At 40.0% G+C, this 6,391-nt stretch overlaps 1 pseudogene; it reads right to left on the bottom strand.

Annotated features, from left to right (window-relative positions):
* Positions 1-439: 439 nt before the first annotated feature.
* On the bottom strand, positions 440-4,571 carry LOC110324030 (annotated as a pseudogene).
* Between the last annotated feature and the right edge of the window lie 1,820 nt (positions 4,572-6,391).

Genomic DNA, 6,391 nt, shown 5'->3' on the forward strand with positions numbered 1-6,391 from the left:
TTTTAACATAAAATATGTAGAAATTTAGTTTAACTTTTTAGGACTTTTCTTCATAAATTAGATCTAACTCAAGATAAGTGACCTTTAAATACTTCTAAGAAAACCTTGGGGTAATACTTAGATGAATCTGACTTCATATTGATAAAGACAGAGTATTCAAAAATATCAAGTCATACATGATAGTGCACAGCAAATTATTAATTCTGTGTCAAGTGAGAGATGCACCCCTACTCATGTGGCTGGAAATAAGAAATAAACAAACATGCTCAATACTTTTGTAGCTATCTGGAGTATTTTAGATGCCCTAGTAACTTTTCTACTGTTGGAGCCAAAAGCATGCATGTTTCAAACCTCCAGAACAAAAGTGAGTTAAAAGAAAAAAATGATAAAATTTTAATCACACATAGTTTACTGGGTCCAAAGAGCATTTTCACTCGTTTTATGAATGCACTTTAAAGCATGGTCCTGTTCCAATACTAAGGACAGTCCTCACCAGTATACAGCACTGCATGCCAGACTTGTAACTGGTAGCAGTTATGTTCACAAACTGGCTGAGCTTATTGCCAAATTTTTCTGAAAGGAAATACCACAGAGCAATGTTATCAATCTTACCATTGTTGACATATCCGGCTTTTGTTCTAAAATAGGTGCTCAGGCCATGTTTGCTGCCTAACATGCTAGCTAGAATGTGAATAAACCAGCACTAATTAAATCAGGGGAAGGGTCCACAGTTTTGGCTTTTGTTTAGTTCAGTTTTCTCTATTTATAGCTTAAAAATTTAGTGACTTCCAGGTTCATCTGTTTGCTCACTTAAATGTTATTGGTACCCCCTTTCTAAGTTGTTATGTGAAATAAAGCATTGGTTGTACTTCAGGCAGAAAGCACAATCCAAATACCAATCTAAGCAGAAAAAATCTGAATACAAATATTTTTTACTTAAACAAAAGGCTTAAAAATGAATTTATTTACCAACAAGAAGTAATGTGTATAATATATACCTACTTCTTTCTATATTTTAATATGTTTGTGATAGCTACGTATGTGAGAGATGTAGCACAGTGATCGAATACATTTGTAAAGAATGCAGGAAGAATACATGTAAAGAACTCCCATCTATCTAGAGTTTCTCAAATGTTCAAAGAAAAATTCCTTCTCCAAGAGTGAGATTGGAACACAATTAGAGGTCACAATCATCACTGAACCTGAGACCCATGGAAGAGTAAGAGATGAAGTCAGCTAGGCTGTGAACCTGAGACCCATGGAAGGGCAGTCAGTGCTCTTCACCACTGGGACACTTCTCCAGACCTTCATTTGCCTCGTTGTATGCTACCATTCTCTTATTTTTATTATTGCAGCTTTTAAATTTATTTAAGCTTATTTTTAATACAAAATATATAAAGTCAACATTACTCTCTCAACAAAGTTTGTTTAGGGCATGACTTTTCCTTTGAGGATTCTAATTTTTCTTTAATCGCATTCCTAAACTGCTCTGAGAGTAAGTTAGTCCATTAAAACACCAAGGTTGTGCAATAATCCATCTATTCAATTAAACAGGTAACTTCCTCACACTTAGGCAAAACTCCCTCTTTGCTCTTTAAATATGATGAACATTTCAAATAAGCAATAAGAGACCACTAGTAGATGTGAAGTGTTTATGAAATTTCAAAATTTAGTTAATATTCTAATAACTCAAACTATAAACTTTTTTTCAGGGTGCCATGCTTTTATTTACCATCAGGCATAAAAACAGCAGTGAATATACTCAGAGTACAGTGCTAATCTGACAAAGTACTTTTATAACTATATCAAGACAATCAAGTCACATATTTACTTTTCCATGAAAATAATAATTTCACACATTTGGTAAAGAACAAATTATCCAAACTGTTTCTAAGAATTTGTATTAATATTGAAAACTAGACGAGCAGTGGTGGCGCACTCCTCTAATCCCAGCACTCGAGAGACAGAGGCAGGCAGATTTCTGAGTTCAAAGCCAGCCTGGCCAGCCTGGTCTACAAAGTGAGTTCCAGGACAGCCAGGGTTACACAGAGAAACCCTGTCTCGAAAAAACAAACAACAACAACAAAAAACCCAACCAAACAAACGAAAAAACTAACTAACTAAATAAATAAATAAATAAACAAACAAATACATAAATATATAAATAAAAGAAAACTGTTACAAATATTCAAGTCTCAGGAGTGTAAAGACTATTGTTTTACAATATTCCAAATGGTATCAAATGAATGCAGTCAAAAGTATTTAAGTTTCTCCAGTAAGTAGCATTTTACTAAATGTTGGTAAAATATGGGCACAATGTTACACTTTCAATTAAAGCTGATCACATCTAAAGAGAGGAAAATAACCCAATCCTTCTTTAAAGAAGCATTGTCTAGGCAACATTGAACACTCAGAGAAAGTGTTTTTCCTGAGAAATGATTCCTCTTCCCATCACTTTCCTGTGGGTGGGGACTCATTCCACAGGACAAACCCTTGCCCACCTTCAGACAAGGGTAGTCCTTGTCACCTCATTCCCTAAAGACCAATCAGTTTAAAAGGTGCACTGTTCTGCCAATCATATTGTGCCTAGTTGCTGATGCTCCATTCTGCCCCCGGAAAGCATATAAAAACTCACCAACCGGGAGCTGGGTGTTGCAGCCTCTCCTTCGGGTCTGGGACAACCCCAGTGGACTGGAACAATAAATTCCTCTTGCTTTTTGCATAGTTCCTGGCTCCATGTAGTTCACTCAGGGGGTCCCCAGTAAGCTAAGGCTCCCTGGAATCTTACAGAAGTATGTCCACAGTCTTAATCTCAAGGTGGAGAGACTATCCACACAGAAGAGGCAGAAAAGTCAGGAAAGAAATCAAAACATTATTACCTGTGGCATTTGCTCAAGCACAGGTGAGAAGGGACCTGTTCCAGCTGCATCTTCTTTTCTTTCTTTTTTTTTTAATATATTTTATTAGATATTTTCTTTATTTATTTTTCAAATGCTATCCCCTTTCCTAGTTTCCTCTCCAAAATTCCCCTATACTCTCTCTCCCCCTGCCCTGCTCCCCAACCCATCTACTCCTGCTTCCTGGCCCTGGCATTCCCCTGTACTAGGGCATATAATCTTCACAAGACCAAGGGCCTCTCCATTTTCATCCGCAAAGATGAACCTGACTGGAAGTCAAAAGGCCTGGGAATCTCCACTGGATCCTTTATTAGGTGACATCGGGGTCTACGGATTCCTTCACGAGTCAGGTAGTATTGCAGTGGGTTTGGCCACAGGTTCTCGTTGATAATCGCAGCGATTCTGTCAGATTCTAGAAGGCTGCAGTCCAAGAAACAGGTGACTAAGCTGCAGACAAGGTCTTGGTTTCTGCGAATGAAATACTGAGGCTTATGCCCCCTCCGCCGTATGACTGGAGTGGAAAGATACAATCAGCTTGTTTCCAAAGTAGAGGTTTCTTCCAAAAAGAACGTGAATTTGCAGCCTGTCTTAGGGAGTCTCAGTTCCTTCACCTCCAGACTTGTTATATACCTTAATATCTCTGCATCCCGACCCCTAATCCATGGCGGACAACTGAGGGTGGTTCCTGGAGGCAGTCATCTAGACGCCTGGGATTTTCTGAGTGATGTAGTTCCTCCATTCCAGATGGTGTCGCCGCATCCACCCAAACTTCTGCTCCAGATGTTGGAAGGCCCTGTTGGCCTGGGCATTCAGTGTCCAGTTCCAGCTGGATGGCCTCCAGGGAGTTTTTGTGAAGATCAATGCCCAGGTGCCAAGGCCCTGCCTCCTCCTCCGCCTCCTCCCTCCTTCCTCCATTTCCCTCCAGCATCTCCATTTCTTCACCCGCGAGCTTCTGCTCTACCTCCGTCACCTCCTCCCTCCCTAGTGTTGCCACTTCTGACTTCTCTTTCTCTGCCATCGCGATGGTGGCCTGTTCAGTCTTCACATCCTGGGCCTGGACCTCGGCTCCCTGAGTTTCTAGGACCTTCTACGCATCTTTCTCATCTTTCTGTGCCACGAATGCTGCTGCTGCCGGCCCTTTACCAGAAGAGGAGTCTCTCTCTGCTAGCTGCAGCCACCTGCATGTGGGGGTCATCGCCAAACAGCAGACGCCAGCCTGGGGTCCACCGGACAGTGTAAGCACCACAGAGGCCACAGCTGTTGGGGACAGGGTCCCCTCGTCCTGCTCCAGCCCCTCGTGTAGGGTTCAGTTTACACACAACTCCCCTCACAATCCATGCAGCCCCAGTTCCCACTATAGAGTTTCTTGAGAGTCTAAGTTATAGATACATGTAGATGAAAGAGAAGAAAGTGTGTTTTATATTTTTAAATTTTAATATTTACCTACAGAATACCTTTTATTTGTCTTTTTAGAATGTTATAGAGAGGAATTCACAGTTTTTACAGCATTCTTTAATAGCTTTAGATATAAATATGTTATATGTTCTGGATTCCTGACCTGGAGAGTAGGGCTTATTTATGTATATTTTTATATCAATACTACTGTGGACCTTCATTTTCTGCTGGTGAATAAATTGCCAGTGTTAGCACCTGGTACATTTTATAAACAGGCATTGCAATAGGCAGGTTATACGTTAATACACAGAGCCTCTACATGAATAATTGCTTCTTTACAATGCTCCAGGTGATACAGTTAAGTACATTCGGTGATAAATTATTATATTTACAAAATTAAACCCTAGCTTATATAATAAATTATGTGACTTCTAACATACTCAGTTTTGTACATTATTCCTCCTGTTCCTTTTCAAGGATAATATTATCCCCAGACAAGTGGTTGCCTTAATCTTCAAATATCTCTGAATCCTATATAAAGTGGGTATTGTTCGTGTGTGTGTGTGTGTGTGTGTGTGTGTGTGTGTGTGACAGTTAATTTAATAATTAGGTACCCAAAGACTTTAATAAAATACTTAAACATGGAGGACTTTAATATACTATAAACTATTTCAATTTATGAAAAGTTTATTTATAGATTTTACTTTTATGTGTTCAAGCCATAATTTACTTTGAGTAAATTAAGTGGTAGAAAATAAAACTTCAAGTAAAGAGACACTAAAGTTGTCTTAAAAGCTCTGTTGCCACATATAACTAAGTTAAACATTTGACCATCTAAGTTTCATATCTTTTTTCCTTTTTATTAATGAATATTATTCATTCTTCTACTGTATATCCATGGAAAGTTTTTCTTTTGTTCCTACAAAATATTAAGTTATTATTATTATTAATCTTTAATCTTTTTTACAGTCCAATCATTATCCCCTCCCATTCTTCCCTCCAACAGTTCCTCATCCCATTCCTCCTCTCCCTTCTCTAAGAGGATGTCCCCATACCCACATCCCCCAATGCCATCCTACCAAGCTTTCCCACTTCCTGGGGCTTCAAGTCTCTGAATGGTTAAGTGTATCTTCTCTCACTGAGGCCAGACCAGTCAATCCTCTGTTGTATATGTGCCTGGGCCTCAGAGCAGATAGTATATGCTGCCTGGTTGGTATCAGTGTCTGAGAGATATACAGGGTCCAGGTTAGTTGAGACTGCTGGTCTTCCTATGGGATCGCCCTCCTCCTCTGCTTCTTTCAGCCTTTCCCTAACTCAACTACAGGAGTCCCCCGACTTCAGTCCATTGGTTGACTGTGAGTGTCTGCTTCTGTCTCAGTCCACTACTTGATGAGCAGAGGGCAGCTATGTCAGGTTCCTGTCTGTAAGCACACCATAGCATCAGTAATAGTGTCAGGATTTGGAGCCTCCCCTTGAGATGGATCCCAATTTGGGCCAGTCACTGGACCTCCTTTCACTCAGTCTCTTCTCCATTTTTTTTGTCCCTGCATTTCTTTTAGACAGGAATGACTCTGGGTCATAGTTTCTGACTGTGGGTTGGCAACCCCATCCCTCCTCTAGATGCCCTTTCTTTCTACTGGAGGTGGACTCTACAAGTCCCTTTTCTCCACTGTTGGGCATTTCATCTGGGGTCCCTCCCTTTGAGTCCTGAGAGTCTCACACCTCCCAGGTCTCTGGAACATTCTAGAGGGTCTTTTCACTTCCCACCTCCTAGGTTGCATATTTCCATTCATTCTGCTGGCCCTGGGGATTCACTTCTGTTCCCTCATCCCCAATATCTGACCATGTTTACTTTTCCCTTCTCCCTCCTCCTCTCCCACTAAGTTCCCTCACCCCCTCTGACCTCTTCTTTCTTCTCCCTCCCAAATGGGATTGAAGCAACTTCACTTGAGCCCTTTATAAAATGAAAATACTCCTGTGAAACACCTGCTTTTTTCAAAATGACAACAGAAAAGATGCTTTTCATAAAATAAAAAAAGACATGGTGTAAGGTTTTATAAAAGGTTTTTTTTTCTGGTTTAGAATTTTAATGATATTTT

Source organism: Mus pahari, chromosome 7 (assembly GCF_900095145.1).
Source record: "Mus pahari chromosome 7, PAHARI_EIJ_v1.1, whole genome shotgun sequence".
NCBI classification, from domain to species: domain Eukaryota; kingdom Metazoa; phylum Chordata; class Mammalia; order Rodentia; family Muridae; genus Mus; species Mus pahari.